The 22,413-nt window shown below is 39.9% G+C and overlaps 1 protein-coding gene and 1 long non-coding RNA gene across 2 annotated transcripts in view; both read right to left on the bottom strand.

The window, feature by feature from the left end:
- XKR6 (XK related 6) overlaps window positions 1-22,413 on the bottom strand; it is a 307,100-nt gene that overhangs the window by 209,140 nt on the left and 75,547 nt on the right. The gene's annotated exons all lie outside the window — the stretch shown is intronic.
- The window catches only part of LOC132657149 (uncharacterized), a 95,739-nt gene continuing 74,295 nt past the window's right edge, over window positions 970-22,413 (bottom strand). The window contains exons 1-2 of the long non-coding RNA XR_009599561.1: window positions 7,885-22,413; window positions 970-5,785 (exon numbers count right to left, since the gene is read on the bottom strand). The exon at window positions 7,885-22,413 is cut by the window's right edge and continues 74,295 nt beyond it. This is a non-coding gene — a long non-coding RNA (uncharacterized LOC132657149). The remainder of the gene's footprint in view (window positions 5,786-7,884) is intronic.

Here is a 22,413-nt window from a genome sequence, read left to right as displayed (position 1 = left end):
ACAAATTATAACCACTGCATAGATCCTAGTCATTTATTAGTGTAGAATTTTCTGCAGGTTGGTGACCATTTTACAGGTTGAAAAAAATTAACTTCAAGGCAACATAAACAATTTCCTCAAAGTCGGTACTGCAGCAGATCTGTGTGTTTGTTGTCATTCATTTTCACACATAACTACTGGAAATGTGTTTGGGACATCTCGAGTCAACCACTGGCTGAAACGGGATACGAGCCATCCTTTTAGCTGCTAACCGTAATGAGGTGTGGCAGTTTGAGATGACGACGCCCACTGCACAGCAATGCTGAAGTTAATTATCTGCACCTTCCCAAACTGTCCTGACACCCTGATCACTGTTCTGTGAGTTACGGGCTGTGGAATAAGCAACTGGGACCCTAATGGGCTAACGCTGCACAGAATACTGGAATTAATAGCCCAAGCAGCAGCCGCTCCCAGCCTTTTGATTTCACAGACCACTATAAAAATCGCTTAAACTAACTCGGGATGGCAAGCTTTTTATTTTTACCAAATAAGGGCACAGAGTAGACCATTTTTTTTAACTGAAAATGTATTTTGAGGTCGTTATACCGTCTCTTCTTTTTCCTATTTTGCCTCAGATCAACACCCTTCTGCTGGTCATTCAGCAACGGTGGGTTGAGACTTCTAGCACCAAGCCTAACCTTGCCCTTAGGGTCCACAGGTCACAGCTTCCGCACACTGACCCGCCGCACAGTCGATTCCAGACAGAGCTCTTTCCTTATCCCTTCAAACTACAAATCCCACCTCCATCGCACTCCTACTGACTCACTGCCGCTGTTAACTTGGATCCACCCCACTCCTACCAACTCACTACCACTGTTAACTTGGAGAAAGTTCACAAACCCCTAACTGAGGCCATGGCATTTACAGATCCTTGCGGTCCTTTCCTTCAACTTTCACGTTTTATTTAACAAAAGTATTACTAAAAGCTCCTTCAGGGGACAAAGCTACTTTATTTGGACAAAATTTGCTACATATACAGAAACACTTGAGATGTATTTCCAGTCAGCCCAATCCCAAGCATTTGGTAATTACAGCCAAAAGTTTGGAAACTCTTACTGGAGACATGACCCTGTTTACAATATTTTTATTTTATGTGGAAAACACACACACACGAGCACCTTCTACTAATATCTGTACATTCTATGAGAAGTGAAAATAGTTTCATGCTATAAAAGTTTACTCAAAAACAATTTCAAACTATTGGGCTTTAAATAATGAGACAATTTAACTTTATTAGAATAACAGTCAGGATATTATATTCAGTATATACTCTTCTACACAAAACACATTTTCACATGTTTCTGAAAGCTGCTTGTAAAAAAAAATGTTTAGAGGTACCATATATCACATTTTGAAAATGCCCGGGTACTTTGGTAGTATCTTCTAAGCATTATGTTAATTTGTGTATTTTTTTAAAGTAAGACAAAGCTGGATGGTCAATGCAGGTTTGTGTAGGTTAACCTAAAATCTGGCCTATTCTTTGACAAAGCTTATTGGTGTTGTTTTCTCGGCACCTGATTTGTTTTACTAGCATCTGGGGGAAACGTATGGATCTCTTCTAACTTTCTCACTAACGCATGGCTCCAGGAACCAGCAAGCTTACAGGAGAGTCAGACTGCTCGCCCTGTGCCTGAGGCAAGATGAGGTTCGTTCCGGCTCTCAGGAGGACTGAGGGAGGGTGGACAGCCACACCTGACTGAGCACAATCAGAGACACCTGCCAACACAGCAGCTCAGACGCTCTCTTTAAGCTACTAGGGACTCTACAGGCAGGTCTTAGATAGCCAAGAGTGCTAAGTCTTCCCCACAAGAACATGCAGGGAGGGACATGGAAATACAAGGACACAAGGAGACTCCTTCAGAGCAAAGCAACAGGAGCCTCCCGTTGCAGGCGGAACAGAATGTGACAAGAGCGAAGCAGCCTGGACGGTGTGGTTATACAATCCTATCCTGACCTAAGACAAAGGGGCGGAAACCGGGCTCTGTTTAGAAGAGTTGAAAAGGAAATGGAATAAAATTACCCAGGAAGGAGAAGTGGAACAGACTTAACAGGTCTGATCAATTCTGCAATCCTTTACACTCAATGCTTTCCCCACATTTAGGTCAAGAGTTCAGAAACGAAAGGACAGCGACTAAGCATCAGGGCACAGATGAACTCAGGCTCTTCCGTGAGGGCAGGTGAAATTGAGGGGCACATATTGTAAAATCCAAACACTATATTCCAAAAGGAACACAGAAACACCTTTGACTGCATGACATCTAACTTTAGTCAGGTTGAAAGGGCCAGGCTCCCTCCACCAGTGTGAACGATCAAGAGTCAGCTGTCCTGGGGGCAATGCTTTAGAGGCTAGAGGTGTGCTTTTCTTAGTCAAGATACATTTTATCTGTCTACAAGTCCAGCTCCCAGAAGACATTCAAATCATGTCCCACGTACAAAAGCAGTGAAGTCTGGGGTGTCTCCAGTGTGCTGCGCTGTGGCACGGTCTTCCATCTTTCTGCTCATCCCCAAATTACTTTCTTCGGGTTTCTTATCTTTCAAGGACGGCCTTCTCAGTGGAGCTGTATTTTGCAGAAAAGTCCCAATGTACACTGTAATGAGCAGTTGGTCTGAGATTCCAAAATGGAGATGAGAGCTACTGAAAACGGATTTTTCTCAAAACACACTGCTAACTTACGATAAATCCAAGTATTCTGAGTCAAACCATAAACCGAAGGCAGCTTTCTCTAAAGTTATAAATAGGTTAATAAAATTCAGAAATAATCATACGCTCAAGAAAACCTGCAAGGAATAAAGAACAAAGTATCTGGGAATCTCAACGACTTCCCTGAAAGTGTGCTACAAATTTCAGAGTCACAAATAACAGAATCCCACATTTCTAGTCACTGTGTTCATTTGAAGTACACATTTCATTTGTACTGTGAATGTGATATCCTAAAACATGAGGTAGAAAATCTTTATAATAATTAAAAATTTTAGAGGAAATATGCTCATTTTTAAAAACAAAACATTAATATTCAATTTACTATGAAATAAATGCCCCTAAGCCAGCAGGAGGTAGGTACTACCTAGGAGGGCCGTCCCACACCTAATGCCTCAGGCCCTGTTCTTACCATCTGCACCTTTTCGGCAGCGCTTTGCAGAAAGTTTTTTCACCGTGACGTCACAAATCTCTGGACTTGTGGCTTCAAGAGTTCAGTATGTAAGGCGGTAAGTATCCTTCCGGATCTGGAGCTCCATTCAAAGGTGACAGACAACTACTGATGGGGAGTGACAACAAAGCCAGAACAAGGCCAGGTGTGAAACGAAGATGGTCTTTAAGATCAGGGCTTCCTGGATGACAGCCAACCTCTACACTCAGAAACCGCAGTTTTGTTGTGGAAATGATCCAAAGCTTTCTTCTGATCTTCCAAACAGGGTCTAAAACATCCAGAATACAGACAGCTGTCGTTTGAGGCTCACTGTCTTGTGTGTGCTGCTGTGTACCGACTCTCCCCAAATATCTAACCAACCTTAGGTAACTGAGTCAGTCTCTGAAGCCTCACAGTGATGTGCAAGGCTGTGACATGCAGTGAGCCAAGGAGGTACAGACCTTCCCATGGGACATACACACGAGAAATGCTACTGTCGTACAACTGAGGCCAACACGAAACAAATTTAGGTTTTATTTAGAAGTTTCTAGAAGGCAACCATCAAATACTGATTAAATTCATGCCATCAACCCTCCACTATGTTCAGAATTCTACAGTATTTCCTGAAGTTATACAACAGGGACAAAAGACCCGTTTTTATGGTATTTTCTCTAATATTTAAGATATTTTGAATTAAGCTAATCCTTGAGCCACATGCCCGTTCATAACACACCAGAATGAAATCAAACTCATTACTAGGAAACACACTTGTACTTTCCAGTATCACCTGCCACTATCTTTAAAATAATAGTATGCCAGTGTGAACTACGCAAATTAACATCAGAATACCTACTCTTCAAGGGATTTCCCATACTATCTCATAATCTCCAGGAAACTAATTCCCTGCCTTCAAGCATCTTAGCTTAGTTATATAAGAGCTCACCCCTCCCCTCATCCCCACCATCATCTTTATTCCTAGGCTCTTAAGTTTTTCCCTCTCTTGGGTCTCTTTCATTTGTACTCACAGTGTTCAGAAGCTAAGAAGGTCTTTAAAATATTCATTCCAGTAGGGACCAAGTCTTTTCCTGGCTAATTCCTTTGGGATATATCAAATGCCTAGGCCCAGTCAATACTGTGGCTAGTATTGGCTAAGAGGAAACACTTCTATTGACAAAAGTATCACAGAAGGACCGTTTTTTTTAAAGTCAGTTGTAATGGGAAAGCAGCTAAATAGGCAATACATATTTAGGTTAAAATGTAACTTGATTTTTAAAAAATTCTGATTTTTTCATTGTGCCATTTATTAAATATATATCAGCCAATTCCTATTAAACCAAGCAAAGCAAGGGGAAGGAGGATGCAGTTACAGTCTATCTTACATAGTTTATCAGGTTCTACATGCCTTCTAACAGAAGCGTTATCAAAAGTTCTGTTCTACCAATTTCTGTATTACTGGATTATCTAATAATAAAAAAACTTGGAATAAATAATTAACACCCTACTGAGCTAGCACTCAGTCTCTAAAGTTCCTTGACTTCTCCTCATCCCTTCCCTTTAATCTTTTTTTAATTGCTCTGAATAAGCTCTTAAAAACAATCAAACCTTTCCCCAGTTCTGGTCAAAAGAAAAGGGAGGCAATCATCTTTGACCATCAATATAACTACCCATCCCAGAATGCTTAAATCTTTTAATCCCAGCAGAAACAGGCCAGAGAGGACAACCACCAGTCATGGCACTCCAGTCACCCAAAGAACGCCTGACCCTCCTATCAAACGCCAGTTCTCCATCCATCCCTTTGGTTGAGAATGCCCTAGTTCACACTCTGGGTCTACTTCAGAGTAGCCCTCAGTTTTAAAACAGTGCACGTGGAATACAGGCAGCTTTCCCTTTCTAAGAGAAACAGTCCTTCCTGGAGAGCCAAGTCTTGTTCCTTCTCCTCTTCATTTGCACAGCCTGTTTCATGGCCATTTTCCTTTCCTAATTCATTCATTCAACAACAGGGAGAGAGAGGCAGGCGAAACCGAGCGGCTCCTTTCCCTCCTTATGGGCACTCCCATCCCACAGGATGATATCTAATTTGAAAACTGGCAGCATTTTGCCACTGGTGTATCTGGATATACCGGGTAGAATTTGCATATCCTGCTATGACCATGCTGAGGTCATTTCCAGGTTGAAGTTTTGTAATTACTACCTTTGGGACTATCGCCTGACAATTATTTCATCTTTCTCCTCCTGATCGAGAATCACCTCTGACTAAGGAAGCGACACTGCATGAGGTAGAGAGAAAGGCAGAAAAGCTGATCAAATTGGCACGGGAAGATTATATAAACTGCCTGGGAAAACACACGGTCCATAGAAACCTGCGAATCTTCAAAAGACAGCTGTCTCCAGAGTATGACATTGATACTAACAGCTGAGAATTTGAGACATGCATGCTAACTTAGAAATACAAAATTATAACGCCTATTCTTCTACATGTTTTATTAAATCTATTGATTTACCTAGTAAGTCATTATATATACAAAAACAACAATTTCCAGAGTTCCTAAATATTTCCAACATATTCAACTTAGGGATCCAAGATTCTGAACATGCCATCACCAAAAAAAATTGCAAACCTAAAAAACAAAAAGGAAAAAAAATTAAACAATGTCAAAAGGAAAAGATTTTCTTAGAAAAGGTCAGTATTTTATAATTTTCAAAATGACATTTTAAAGTTAATGCTTTTCCCCCCATTTACAGTTTTAAGTTTTTAAAGTCTAACATCAAAGTTCTCCTTAATAACAAGGCTGTTTACTTACAACAAAATAAATACTAAACTGTACTCATACATGTTACCTATGTGAATATCTACTGGGTCAAAATACCTTCATATTTACAGTTTGAAAATATAAAGTGGTACTGGTTTTGGCTTTCTTCTTTTTTTAAGCTATCATTAAGGTAACAAACATTCAGATGCATAAATGAGATTTTTTTATCTCCTTCTTACGTGACTCACCTTGAGAAGCTATGTTTTAGCCACTTAACAGTGGTTAACGTCTTTGTGCTTCTACTACACTAGCTTTCAGCACGTGAAATAAGAAAGATGACCTTCAAAGTTCTTGTAAACTCAAAAAGGGTCCATCTATACAGGATTTATTTGAAAAAGAAAAACAATTTTGTTTTGGAACATATAAGACATGGTTATTTTAAACCAGTAATTCTCATAAAAACATTAACATACGAAAATGAACTACAGGAACAATTCTCTTAATTACAGGTTTAAAAACCATGCTATTTAGACCAGCCTATTTAATGATTCCACAGAAAATTGAAAGTTCGGAGTTCACATTTCCAAAAGAAGAGGAAAACAACAAATTAGGAAACAAAATAAAACAAGGAAACAACCTATTGTATACTGCGTTTCTTTAGAACAAGGCTAGGCTGAATTATTTAAGTATAAATTGAGCTCACAGATATTAAGTTATTGCACTCTGGATTAGCCAAAACAATGCCTGGATTTACGTAACATGTAAATAAGTTTATCATCACAGAAGGTCATATAACATGAAATAGAAGAATGTATTTTATAAATTTTAGGTCATTCTCAACATCTGAGAAAATACTATCCATAAAATACTATTTGTGATACTATCTGGAGGACAATGCTGTTTGTAGGGAACTTAGGTGCTCTTTAGAACTATACTATAACTGAGTCTCTAGAAGAAAACATGGAAATAAACATGACTGTAAAAAATAATTCTTAATGCTGTCAGTAGTTTAGAATTTGCCCTCTGTATCACTCTCTGGAATAGAATGACAATTTCATTTTCTCAGCATCTCATCAGTTAAATAAACTGATGTATAATTTATTTAGACTAAATGTAAGTAAATTTATAATATTATTTTTGCTATTAATAGCATTACATGTAGTAGAGGAAACGAAATAACATAAAGAACCACTTACTCTGAAAAAGTAGCTAAGTATAAGATCTGAATTTGAGCAAAGAATCTGCTGAGATTCCATTCTGGGGGGGGTCTGGGAGGATCAGGTCTAGGAATTGTCTGCTATATCAACACATTTAACAGGACATGGTCCATTGGGATAAACTTGATAAAGAGAGCCTCTACAACCCCCTAAAAATGTTTTACTATAATAGAGTGCTGCTATCGTAAAATATACTTTGAACTAAGATACATGCAATAATAAGAGAAGAGTTAATTCATGGAACTAACCCTCTTAATGGGCACTTCACATTTAAAAAAACCGAGAACAGACACATACATAAAACATCAACATTCTTTATGACAGAAAAACCTGTGGCAAGAATCTTTACTATCTAGTCTGAAAAACTTGTTCAGTCCACAGTTCCTTTTGAGAGCAAACTACATTGGATTTCAAAGGGGGGAACATTATTTCAATCTGCAAATACCTAACAGTCTGAGGTGCTTTCCTGTAATAAACATTTTGCTGCTACTTAAGCAGCTCACAAGATCTCAGTTTTTTAAAAGTATGTTTAACCAACTCTAAAAGGTTTAATTGATCTATAGTTTTACATAATTACTCTTTTTGGTATTAAACACTTGAACCAGTTTAGATAGGGTGCCAGCATGTTGTTCAACATTTCTGGTTCACAACTTACAAAAAAAAATTAAGCTTATAAAGAAAGGAACTGGGGTAGGAGAGGAGACACAGAAAAACATGAAGGCCTCTCTTTGTCTCAGGCTTTGCCATTACCATTCTGTCTGCAGTGGTTTCAGGACGAGGCGATCGCACACCGTCTAGCCAGAAATCAGATGACCTCAAAACAACCTCATTTCAGTCTTAGGCCTCATGTCTTTCGTTTAGAGCTAAAAACAAAAATACATGTGAATGAACAAAAGGTCATGAAATGAAATCTAACATGACACTGAAATGTAAAATATTAGAAGCCATTATTAACCTCAGAAAAGTGAATATGTACACATTTCCATCCAGAGTATCGTAACCTTCCTTAGAACGAGAGGGTACCCTTCTTACCCTGTCAGCTGCTAGGTATGACAATAATGACAATTTAACTCCAAGGTGGTTCAACAGAGCCAGAGTAGTACTTTATTCATTCATCCCCGGAGATTATGAAATGTTTATTTCTCACAGAGTTAAATTTAACAATATCATTAATGAAGCTAATGATGTTAGACAGCAACTAAGCTCTTCTTTACACACATAAACCAAGGCAAGAAAGAAAAGTGTAATAATGAACCAGAAGAATGGTCTGGCCCTAAGAAACACATTTTTGTGTATTGTAAGAACTCCTCATTCCAACAGTGAAGTAGACGAAAATTAACCTGTTTCTACAATCAAAGTAAGTGCTCACTCATTCAACAAACACTGAATGTCCTAAGCGTTGAAAGCCAAATCCTAAAGATGAGAGATGGCTCCAAACCTCAGTGAGTGGGATCCTAGCCTTTTATTTCCTAACTTTTTGTTTTAGGTCTGGGTTATAATGCGAAGAAGCCAGATAATAAGGACTGCTCTGTTTCCACGAGAGGAGGAAGGCAGTATGTATCAGGGACAACAGAATGAGACGGTAGGGCTGGAAACAAAACCCACTGAGAAGCACAGCATTCACGATGCAAGTGAATGTCAGTCACCAACTGGTCTCTTTTTATTTTTTTAATTTTGACTTTTTTGGCTGTGCTGGTCTTTGCTGCTGCAGGTGGGCTCTCTCTAGCTGTGGCGAGTGGGGGCTACGCTCTCATTGTGGTGTGAGACCGTCTCACTGCGGTTGCTTCTCTTGTCGCTGAGCATGGGCTCAAGCTCGTGGGCTTCCGTACGTGTAGCGCACAGGCTCAGTAGCTGCGGTGCTTCACAGCGTGTGCGATCTTCCCAGACGCGGGATCAAACCAGTGCCCCTTACACTGCAAGGCAGATTCTTAACCACTGTACCACCAGGGAAGCCCTGGTCTCTATTTTAGTGTGAAGCTTGTGTTTTCAAAACCCTACATTAATCCTGAAAATTAGTTCTCTTTCATTCGTACAGCCTCAGTGGTTTCAACAAGTGTAAACATTTCAGACTATTTTGTAAGGTTAAACGAGCCAAGAAGCTTTCAAAATCACTTACTATAAGGGTACTTCATTCACCTGAAGCCACAATTTAAAACTCAGAAATTTTGTAGCCAAAGTTCCACTAAAAGAGATGGCCTTAACTATAGTGTAATAAAAATGAACATCTTATAAATTTTTATGCCATTCATAAATATCTACTAAGTAAAATACATGAATTATCACTAGAGTCTACACACTGTTTAATGCTTTGCATTTCTCTGCTTGATCTATACCAATGAAATTCTTTAATTGTATATGAATATGGTACCTTACCAAAAAATATCAAAATATATACATATGGTTCAATTTAAACTCTATGTTTGTCTTAAACCAGGGGTCATAAACACATCTGAATTAGCTTATCTTCTTAATTTTTTATGTGAAGTCCAACTAAATTTAGTATATAGACAACTGTTCCAAAGTTAAATGGTTTGACTTTGAAGTTTCTAGGTCTCAGAACCATCCTTTAATAAACTGTAATTTATACTTAAATATTTAGAATAAAGCAGAAAAGAACTGTTTTGAGTCATATCTAGATTTAAGATATGATTTGCCTCAAGTGAAAATATTAAAAACAAATTCAATAAGCTTTGAAGATCATTTTCCCATGGATGTTCATAAGATGATTCTGTAAGCTTTTTATTTTGATGCATTAAAATTTTCATCAAGGAAAACTGCATGCCAGTCTTATCTGTAAGCAGTCAGTGCTGCCTCCTTTATCACGTATGTCATAGATTCCTGTTTTCCGTTGCAATAAATTTCAAAGAAAACATAAATAATCGATAGATGCACACTTTTTCTATGAGCCTTAAACACTTACCTAAAAATCTCAAATTTGTGTCTTACATCAACAAAGAGAACTCACAGTTCTTCTCAACTCATATTTGCTAGCATTCTTTGGCAAAAATAAAAAAGTAGCTGCCTCTTCAAAACTCAAGTCTTTCCCTTGAGTAACTTTTAGCCTCATGCATACTGTGTTCACAGCTTCATAGTATGTTTTGTCATACAAATTACAGCTCTATCATATTCCCTGAACAATTCATCCAACCCAGAAAATGCAACAACAAATGTCTGACACTACTTTTCAAATTCTACAGTTTTCACTGTTCCCACTTGGGTCAAGGCCTTTCATGATAAACCAATGAGATTTTAGTACTCAGAAGACATGTTTCACAGCTAATTAAGGCAAGTAGTTTTATACTCAGTTTTAAATTATACTAATCATGAAACTCCATTTGTCACTTCAAGACTCCTATATTGAGGTCTCCTGTTTAATAAAATCAAAGAGTTCCATTAAGTTAACTATAAATTTCAACAAATCACAGAATCAAATTTCTATAAAAACAGTGCCCATCTGTTTAAGTGTATCCAATGAAATATACATTCTCATGAAGAATCAGTCCCTTAGTCTAGATGTTACTATAAGTGCCATATATCTATCAGTCAGAAAATCTCAAATTCAAGTATTCTATGAGAAGATGGGAAAATGTTCCAAAAAATGATATTGAGACAACTGCTAGCCATTTGGAAAACTTATGGCTAAATGCTTACCTTCAATCCTTTACAAAACAAATTCCAGGTATACCACAATAAAGTTAAAACATGAGACTATAAAAATACTTGAAGAAAAAAATTATTTAATAAATTTTGAAATACAGGAGGGACTTTATGATTTTTTTAATTGTAGAAGTCAAAAAGAAGTCACAATTGATTTTATAAAAGACAAATCAAATTAAAAAATCAATTATAAACAAAAACAAACAATAAACCAAGGTAAATATTTGCATCAAATATTAATATGCACAGTCTTGACAAATTGCTAAGAAAAAGACAATTCACTGGAAAATGGGCAATGACTACAGACAATTCACTGAAAAATAAAAATGATCTATAAACATGAAAACATCTTCAAACACTCATAACTTAAGAAACGTAAATTAAAACAACATACTAACAGATGAGCAATGACGGTCAAGAATTGGGGGGATGGGGGGCTCGACTATACCACCAGGAGAAGTGTAAACTGATACTAAATGCTGGTGGAACAAGGCAATATCCATAAAAATGTAGAAACCTACATGTTTTTGACCCACAAATTTGACTTCTAGGACCAGGATTCTTTACATTTCTTCTTTCATGTAAGCAAAAATATTTGTACAAGCAGACTATAATGACAATGTTACAGCTTTAACATTAACCTACAATAATGAAAGAAAAATCTGGAAAATCATCCTAATGTCTGTCAAAAGGAAGTGGTTAAAAAAAATTATGTTTCATTTCATCTAGCTGAGGAAAGGTGTCCCATGGTTTCACCAACTATCTGAAGCAACAGCAGTCCTACAAAACCTTTCATACGCCAAAATGGAATAGAGCAAAGGAGCCATTAACTTAGGACACATCCTGCTAACGGATGCACAAAATAAAATCGAGATAAGCACAGATGCTCACACAGTTCAAAGCTATGGAAGCTAGATACCGAGATGCTGAGTGTGGTTCCTGGGGAAGGACTTTAGTGGGGCCACTTTCACTGATTGGGGTGCACACTGCCTCTATAACAGCCAGCTGGAAAACAGACACCGAAGGCTATTTTTGCTTTTTTTCATAAAAGCAAAAATCCTCCTTGGAATTCTTCTGGTTAGAGAAAATTGGCACTAAAGTAGGACTTTCTTTAAAATGAAGTAGAATAAAGAGAATTTTCAGTAGAATAAAGAGAATTTTCAAAAAGTAGGGGATACCAGTATCAGAAAGTGCATAAATGACACCATTAAACAGACGGACACACAATATCATTCATTTAAAAAATAATTTTTAAAAAGCATGCAAGTGTGAGTAAAAAACATGAAAATTATGAAAAGCTATCCAAGAAACTGTCAAAACATGTAAGAACTGGGGGAAGGGCTTTCTACTTATTACTTTATAACTACTGTATATAATTTTTGTTATATATGTAATTATTGTTTATAACGAAAATGTTTTTCAAGGATGCTTTGCTATTTCGGCATTTCAAGACTATGGACTGATTTCTCAAAATGGATGAGAATCGACAGCCTTGAGTCACGTCTCACGAGCCATCCTCTGAATATGAGGATGTTTGAGGACCATAAGGGCACTCAGTGGTCACCCTGATATAAACTGTCATCAGTGGCCCTGGGCACTGTGCTTCTTGAAGCTGGCCACCACTAGCTTCTTCATGCTCCTAAATCTGCACCTGCAGGCAAAGGACACTCTCACTCTTATAAACCAGGGGCAGGTTGCAAGGTTTTGAGCTTACGTTTAAGTGCCTAATGGGCTATCCAATAATAGCCCAGCATGTGCCTCAAAGTCAGTCATCACTTGTTTACCATACCCTCTATCCTAGAGACAGGGCCAGTCCAATGAGCGTGTTGTTGCTAGAGATGTCTCCAGCGATCGTAGTCGCCAAACCCAACTCCTTCAAATGACAATCCTGCCATTCGATGTGATACCCACTATGACAGACAATACATGGAACTGGCCAGGCTTCCCAGTAAAACGCTGCTGAAGAAAATCAGTCTCCCAGGAAGGAGGGAAAAAGGAACAAAATAGGCTCCAAAGAAAAAAAGTCTGTCCATTTAAAAATGGTCTTAACTCTATAAACCTTTTCACGTTTATCCCAAGTCAGCACTAAGCAGAGACAGAACTTCTGAATTATTCAGCAGGACAAGGAGGAATATCTCCTCCCCTGGCACGACTAGATGTTGGCACTTGCAGGAGCCCTTCACTCTCAAAAGTTTATGACAAATGCACCTGATGATTACAATGCACCATTTCTCACTGGGAGCCACGGTGTGTAACCACTGGCATGTACACAATTTTGAACACTTTCAACCTGCATTTTTCTTCAGTTATTAGGCCACTATAATTGAAAGTGCTGTGGGATTTATCAGCATATTAATTAATGCTAATTACTTTACCTGAGCCCTTACTGATGTATTATAATAAATTCCAAACCCTTCTCTCTCTCCTGTGTAAGGGTACACAGGGATCTCTTTTCTAAGGCTAACTCTTCCCCTATCACACAGTCCCTGTGGAATTTTATTCCATGAATGAGTCCCTCCTTCATTTACATCTTCTGTGTTCTCTCCAATGGTTCCTTTCCTTTTGTCCACAGAAACTTTCAGATTTCCTGATCCAGAGCTAATCCACAACCCATTTCCTTGAACACATCACTGAGTTTAGCGAACGTCCTTCTTCCTCTTTGTGGCAGATATCCTGCCACATTTGTAGAGGGTCTACATTTGTTCATCCACTCTTTTCTGAAAAGTGAGTGCGTGCCAGAGCGTGGGGACACACATCAGCACGGCGCCCCGGGAGCTTATGGCTCCACTGCACAGGTAGCAAATACAGTTTACTGCCAAGTACTCCTAAGGCCTCACCTACAGGCTCCCTGCATGCTCCTAACAGGCAGCATCTCCTCTCTTCAACTGACAATTCAGGTTCTGAAATGACTTCTACCCTGAGCTTAAGAGCATGAGCTGTCACTGATTTTTCTATCTTCCACTTCTCTCAGTATTTAGCTTAATGTTTTCTATATAGTAGGTATTCAAAATGGGCACAGTGGACAAATCAGAATGGAGGAAAACAGACTGATAACGAAGCTAATCACCACAGTAAAAGAAAGCAAGCATGTTTAATAATATTCCCTATTAGTAGGCATATCTCAAACTGCCTTATGGATTTCTCCTATTTTCTCTTATAAGGATGAAACATATGCGAACTCAAACAAGAAATGTCTTTAAACAAATGCCCTGATACAATCTGATCACTATGTGAACACAAGGTTCAGATTACGCTGTAATTCATTTGTGCTTACCACAGTAGCTGTGGGTGGCAGTGGTCTAGTTTTCCCATATTGAAACTATTAAAATTAGATAATAGACATCCAGGTAAATCCTACATTTAATTGAAAAAAAATGATTACTCTGTTAAAAATAATACAAGCCAATGACAGCCCATACTAACTAGCCATTATATCCTGCAAGTTATTGTATGTATGCTACCCTTTACCTGTAGGTGTGTATGAGGCTGTTTGAAACTTTGCAGAATACTGCTATTCTTTCCATTGTTCATAGTTTTAGCAAATGCTAAACTTCAATGTCCACCATGTGTATCGATTTTAGCAACAAATTAACATACTTATATTCTAGTAAATGAAAATAAGCATCGAGTATTTTCACCTTATTTCGGTAGGTTAAACATTTAAGGGTTCTGACTACATTCCACTAGAACTATTAGCACAAATCTAGAAAGATATTTAAGAGTTATTTTAGAAAGTAATATATTCATCCAACATAAGCTGTAGATATCTTAGCTCTTCTCAGGCCTTTTTTTTATTGGAGTATAACTGCTTTACAATGTCGTGTTAGTTTCTGCTAAACAGCAACGTAAATCAGCCATGTGAATACAAATGTCCCCTCCCCCTTGAGCCTCCCTCCTACCCCTCCATCCCACCCCTCTAGGTCATTACAGAGCACTCTTCGGACTTCCAATAAATTTTATCTTCTATAACTAACACTTTACATTCTTTTAAAATGATACAGTACAAAACTCTACACTTGGTTATGCTATATCTCACCTGACTTTTGGCCTATTTTTCCAAACTATCCAGATGTTGAAATTATCTTGATTCTGAAAACTGATACACTTGCCCCTTTCCTGGTTTTCAATTACAGAAATTCAGTTCAGCAAAGCTCATTCGTGTTTGCTTCTCAGCTTTGCAGAAGCAGGGCTATGATACCTGGAGAAAATATTTTATGTTCCACAAGCCTTCTGGGGTTGTATTACCTAGCTGAATTCCAAGATCCAGAACTAATCCTCTGAGGGTCTGCAAAAATAATCAGTTAAAAGTATCCAGTAGAGTCATCTCCCAGGGATGGACTGATTTCAATGGATGTAACTAAGACCAAAATACCAGTTCAGCAGTGAAGAGCTACAACAGCCAACAGAATCAAGAGAAATGAGAACTTTCTGGTCAGTGTGTCCTCATACACCCATGTCCACAAGCAAACCATACTGGAAACCAATATATAATCAAAGGGAATCAGATAATTGAATCATCTGTTCACTGAACTCTTTCCATGTAGACATGCACACAGGAAGCTAAATTATAACCAGGCATTTGTTCAGGGAGCACAGAAACCTAAGCAAAAGAACCCATTATCTACCATGTTTTAAAACGTCAGGGTAAACAGTCCCTGGTATCATTCTCTACTGCAGGATTATTACTCTAGTAAAACTGAGTCTTCATTCCAATCCCAAAGAAAGGCAGTGCCGAAGAATGCTCAAACTACCGCACAACTGCACTCATCTCACACACTAGTAAAGTAATGCTCAAAATTCTCCAAGCCAGGCTTCAGCAATACGTGAACCGTGAACTTCCAGATGTTCAAGCTGGTTATAGAAAAGGCAGAGGAACCAGAGATCAAATTGCCAATATCCGCTGCATCACTGAAAAAGCAAGTGAGTTCCAGAAAACATCTATTTCTGGTTTATTGACTATACCAAAGCCTTTGACTGTGTGGATCACAATAAACTGTGAAAAATTCTGAAAGAGATGGGAATACCAGACTACCTGACCTGCTCCTTAAGAAATCTGTAGGCATGTCAGGAAGCAAAAGTTTGAACTGGACATGGAACAACTGACAGGTTCCAAATAGGAAAAGGAGTACGTCAAGGTTGTACACTGTCACCCTGCTTATTTAACTTATATGCAGAGTACATCATGAGAAACGTTGGGGTGAAGGAAGCACAAGCTGGAATCAAGACTGCTGGGAGAAACATCAACAGCCTCAGATATGCAGATGACACCACCCTTATGGCAGAAAGTGAAGAGGAACTAAAAAGCCTCTTGATGAAAGTGAAAGAGCAGAGTGAAAAAGTTGGCTTAAGGCTCAACATTCAGAAAACGAAGATCATGGCATCTGGTCCCATCACTTTATGGGAAATAGATGGGGAAACAGTGGAAACAGTGTTAGATTTTATTTTTCTGGGCTCCAAAATCACTGCAGATGGGTGACTGCACCCATGAAATTAAAAGACGCTTACTCCTTGGAAGGAAAGTTATGACCAACCTGGACAGCATATTAAAAAGCAGAGACATCACTTTACCAACAAAGGTCTGTCTAGTCAAGGCTATGGTTTTTCCAGTGGTCATGTATGGATGTGAGAGTTGGACTATAAACAAAGCTGAGTGCAGAAGAGTTGATGCTTTTGAACGGTGGTGTTGGAGAAGACTCTTGAGAGTCCCTTGGACTGCAAGGAGATCCAACCAGTCCATCCTACAGGAGACCAGTCCTAGGCGTTCATTGGAAGGACTGATGTTCAAGCTGAAACTCCAATACTTTGGCCACCTGATGCGAAGAGTTGACTCATTGGAAAAGACCCTGATGCTGGGAAAGATTGAGGGCAGGAGGAGACGGGGACAATGGCATCACTGAATCAATGGACATGGGTTTGGGTGGACTCCAGGAGTTGGTGATCAACAGGGAGGCCTGGCGTGCTGCGGTTCATGGGGTCACAAAGAGTCAGACACGATTGAGCGACTGAAAACTGAACTGAACTGAAAACTGAGTACTAAATGAGGGTGCTCTGGTATTTGAATTAACAATATAAAACCTGCCTGTATTACTTGACTGACCAACTCTGTTCCTGACAGTGCCACTTCTTACCTAGATACAATATACCCCACCAGGCTATGATCAAGCTCGGCTGGCCTGCAGGTTAGTCTGCCTACAGGCTCGGTAGTCATGCCGATACAGCTCAAGGCCAACTCCTGCTTCTGTAGGCTCGGGGGAGCTTCTGGAGACCGCATCATGCGTTGGCAGGCTCAGGGTCCCCTCCTCCATCTCCAAGGCAGGCATCAGCAGCAGTGCAGATCTTCAAATCCCTCTGACTCTGACCCTCCTGCCCCCTCCCTTCACTTGTCAGGCCCCCTGAGATTATATACCCCACCCTAGATAATCCAGGATAATCACACCCATCTCCAAATCCTTAACTTAATCACATCCACAAAGTCCCTTCCGCATTGTGACTTAATATACTTATAGCTTCTGGGGCTTAGGATGTGACATCATTGGAGGATCATGATTCGGCCTACACAGAGTTACTGCATATATACTATAGTCTTACCACTGATTCTATGTTATCCATTTTAAATTTGGTGAAAAAGTTCAATTTATCTGGAAACTTCAATACAATTAACTAAGGAGGACATGGCTATTTCCATGCATAGTTTATACTAAAATCAGACTTCAGTTTTCTATTTCAGTTTTTACACAAGATGAGTGATGTCTGATTTACCAATGGGGGAAAGAAGAAAATATCAGTTAAGCAATCATTAAACCCTTAACCCTGTACCGATTAATATGGGACCAATTAGCCAGAATGAAGTTAATACGTAAGACAGATCTAAATGTTTTCTTGAATTTGTCCTATTAAAAATGGGATATACGCAAAGGATGGAAACAAACTATGGGGTTTATTAATCATCCTCTAATTACCAAACAAGTGCAACCTTTCAACCATCTCAATTTTAAGCGTCCTATTCACCCACCACCTAATCGTCCAGAGCAGTCGTCCTGACTATCGCTTACCTCCTGGAGATGCCCGCTCCAACAATTCCTCACCCATAGCGGATCCTTCAACTCACTGATCCTACCACTTTCTGTTATTCCTCCCCTGTCCTGACCCTCACATCCCAGTCTCACAGCCCACCACTCCCTATGGATACATTCTTGTGCCTCCTGTTTCTCATCTCATGGTACCACAACCAGCAAAAACCCAACATTCATATCCAACTTTCTGCCCACTTCATGCCAGCCCAAGAGCAGTTTAACACGGCAGGAGGAAAATCTCCACCACTAACTTCAAAGAGCCGCTTTCAGCCACCCCCTCATCAAACTACATTTGCTCAATCCACTGATTTTCCACTTTCCCAGATAATTATTTCACACTCTCACCCTCTGTAACCCTAAGACCTTTCTTCCCCAGTCCTCACTTTAAGCTGATAACCGTTACTTCCTGTTTCACTCAGCAAACAGAAACCAACAGATGCATGGGATCTCACCTCATCCTGAACCCCCTGACTTGCAGCTTACCCACATATGCTCCTCTCCCTCCACTGGTCTGGATTAACTGGCATTTCCTCATTGCAGTCTTTGACTTTTTCCCTTTAAAAAACTCAAGGCTGCAGCTCTAGCTCTAGCTCCCCTCCACTCCTGGTTCATCACCTTTTCTCTCTGTGGAGCGTGTTTATGAGCAGACAAAAAGCCTGGAATTTTCCCCATTTCACATACCTATTCAGTCATCTTTCTCCCATCTTCTCCTGGGCTTCCATTGTGGCTCAGCTGGTAAACAATCCGCCTGCCATGTGTGAGACCTGTGCTTGATCCCTGGGTTGGGAAGATCCCCTGGAGAAGGGAATGGCAACCCACTCCAGTATTCTGGCCTGGAGAATCCCATGGACTGTATGGATAGTTCATAGGGTCACAAAGAGTTGGACACGACTGAACGACTCTCACTCTCCTTAGCCCACACACCAGTTGCTCACCCACAACATACCACAGAAACGTCTCATCAAGGCCATCAGTAATCCTTCAGCTCAGTTCAGCTTACTTGCTCAGTTGTGTCCAACTCTTTGCAAACCCATGGACTGCAGCACGCCAGGCCTCCCTGTCCATCACCAACTCCCAGAGTTTACCCAAACTCATGTCCATCAAGTAGATGACGCCATCCAGCCATCTCATCCTCTGTCGCCCTCTTCTCCTCCTGCCTTCAATCTTTTCAAGCATCAGGGTCTTTTCCAATGACAGTTCTTCACATCAGGTGGCCAAAGTACTGGAGTTTCAGCTTCAACATCAGTCCTTCCAATGAATATTCAAGACTGATTTCCTTTAGGATTGACTGGTTTCATCTCCTCACAGTCCAAGGGACTCTCAAGAGTCTTCTCCAACACCACAGTTCAAAACCATCAATTCTTCAGCATTCAGCTTTCTTTATAGTCCAACTCTCATATCCATACATGACTACCTGAGTAACCTTTGCTGGCAAAATAACGTCTCTGCTTTTTAATATGCTGTATAGGTTCATCATAACTTTTCTTCCAAGGAGCAAGCGTCTTTTAATTTCATGGCTGCAATCACCATCTGCAGTGGTTTTGGAGCCCAAGAAAATAAAGTCTGCCACGGTTTCCATTGTTTCCCCATCTATTTGCCATGAAGTGATGGGACCAGTAGCCATGATCTTAGTTTTCTGAATGTTGAGTTTTAAGCCAACTTTATCACTCTCCTCTTTCACTTTCATCAAGAGGCTTCTTAAGTTCCTCTTCGCTTTTTGCAATAAGGGTGGTAGCATCTGCATACCTGAGGTTACTGATATTTCTCCCTGCAGTCTTCATTCCAGTTTGTGCTTCATCCAGCCCAGCATTTCGCCGAATGTACTCTGCATATAAGTTAAATAAGCAGGGTGACAATATACAGCCTTGACGTACTCCTTTTCCTATTTGGAACCAGTTTGTTGTTCCATGTCTGCTCCCAACTGTTGCTTCTTGACCTGCATACAGATTTCTGAGGAGGCACATCAGGTCATTCTTCCATCTCTTGAAGAATTTTCCAGTTTGCTGCGATCCACACAGTCAATGGCTTTTGCGTAATCAATAAAACATAAGTAGATGCTTTTCTGGAATTCTCTTGCTTTTTCACTGATCCAGCGGATGTTGGCAATTTGATCTCTGGCTCACTGTCTTTTCTAAATCCACCTTGAACATCTGGAATTTCTTGGTTCATGTACTGCTGAAGCCTGGCTTCGAGAATTTCGAGCATCACTTTGCTAGCATGTGAGATGAGTGCAATTGTGAGGTAGTTTGAACATTCTTTGGGATTGAGATGAAGACTAACTTTTCCAGTCCTGTGGCCACTGCTGAGTTTTCCAAACTTGCTGACATATTATTGAGTGGCACTTTCACAGCATCATCTTTCAGGATCTGAAATAACTCAACTGGAATTCCATCACCTCCACTAGCTTTGTTTCTAGTGATGGTTCCTAAGGACGACTTGACTTTGCATTCCAGGATGTCTGGCTCTAGGTGAATGATCACACCATCATGGTTATCTGGGTCATGAAGATCTTTTTTGTATAGTTCTTCTGTGTATTCTTGCCACCTCTTCTTAATATCTTCTGCTTCTGTTAGGTCCATACTATTTCTGTCCTTTATTTTGCCAATATTTTCATGAAATGTTCCCTTGGTATCTCTAATTCTCTTGAAGAGATCTCTAGTCTTTCCCATTCTATTGTTTTCCTCTATTTCTTTGCATTGATCGCTGACGAAGGCTTTCTTAAAAAAATCTCTCTTTGCTATTCTTTGAACTCTGCATTCAAATGGGTATACCTTTCCTTTCCTCCTTTGCTTTTCCCTTCTCTGCTTTTCTTAGCTATTTGTAAGGCCTCCTCAGACAACCATTTTGCCTTTTTTGCGTTTCTTTTTCTTGGTGATGGTCTTGATCGCTGCCTCCTGTACAATGTCACAAACCTCCTTCCACAGTTCTTCAGGCACTCTGCCTATCATACCTAATCCCTTTAATCTATTTGTCACTTCCACTGTATAAATTGTAAGGGATTTGATGTAGGACATATCGGAATGGTCTAGTGATTTTCCCCACTTTCTTCAATTTAAGTCTGAATTTGGCAATAAGGAGCTCATGATCTGAGCCACAGTCAGCTCCCAGTCTCACAGTCAGCCCTCAGTAATCCTTACATGACTAAATTTAACAGCTGATTCTTGGTCTTCATATTACTTAACCAAGATGGTGAATCGTTTTCCATGAACACTTCCCACACTTGACTTTTAAGACACCAGAGTATTCTTGTTTTCCTTTCACCCTACTGGCCAGGCCTTCTCACTACTCACTGCCGGATTCTTCTCGCCCAGTTCAGTTCAGTCGCTCAGTTGTGTCCAACTCTTTGGGAACCCATGGACTGCAGCACTCCAGGCTATCTCCCAGAATTTGCTCAAACTCATGTCCGTTGAATCAGTGATGACACCCAGCCGTCTCATTCTCTATCACACCCCTTCTCCTCCTGCCCTCAATCTTTCCCAGCATCAGGGTCTTTTCCAATGAGTCACCTCTTTGCATCAGGTGACCGAAGTATTGGAGCCTCAGCTTCAGCTCAGTCCTTCCAATGAATATTCAAGGTTTATTTCCTTTAGGATTGACTGGTTTGATCCCCTTACTGTCCAAGAGACTCTCAAGAGTCTTATCCAGCACCACAATTTGAAAGCACCAATTCTTCAGCACTGAGCCTTCTTTATGGTCCAACTCTCACATTCATACATGACATAACCCTAAAAGTTAGAGGTGACCCAGGGTTCAGTACGCAGGCCTTCCTGTCTATATTTCCTTGGGAAAGTCACTCACTCTCAGGATTTGAACCACCAAATTGTGCTGACAACTCCAAATATTACATTCAAGCCTGGATCAGAGCCCTGAACTGCTGCTATCTCCTAGATTATAACTACCTACTCAACAGCCTCTCTTAAGTGTCAAGCAGGTACCTCCGCAAGTCCCAAACCATATTTCTGATTTCCCTTTAAGCCTGCTCCTCAGAGTCTTTCTCAGCTCAGTATATAGCAACTTTACCTCATCCAAAACCTTAGCATCACCCCCGACAACTTTTCCTCATATCCACCACTGTATCCATCAGTACACCCAATTAGCTCTATCTTCAAAATAGATACAGAATCTAAACACTTACCAGCTCCAGTGATACCATCTTGAGCCAAGCCACTGCTAACCCATCTGTTTCCAACTTTGTCCCCCTGTATTAATACAGGCTATGTTTATATTTGTGTTTCTATCTCCTCAAAATTACGCTGAAACCCTAACACCAAATAGTGACAGGATCAGGAGATGGGGGCTCTTGGTATGTGATCAGGTCTTCAGGCCCTCATGAATGGAATTAGTGCACCCCAGGGAGCTCCCTTGTCTCTTCCATCATGTGAGGAAACAAGGGAAAAGCTTCCACTATGAAGCAGGAGTCTACGCCCCGACCAGGAACGCTGAAGAAGCTGAAATTGAATGGTTCTATGAAGGCCTACAAGACCTTTTAGAACTAACACCCCAAAAAGATGTCTTTTACATTATAGGGGACTGGAATGCAAAAGTAGGA

The sequence above is a fragment of the Ovis aries genome, chromosome 2 (genome assembly GCF_016772045.2).
Source record: "Ovis aries strain OAR_USU_Benz2616 breed Rambouillet chromosome 2, ARS-UI_Ramb_v3.0, whole genome shotgun sequence".
NCBI lineage: Eukaryota > Metazoa > Chordata > Mammalia > Artiodactyla > Bovidae > Ovis > Ovis aries.
This window is presented reverse-complemented; position numbering and strand designations above follow the sequence as displayed.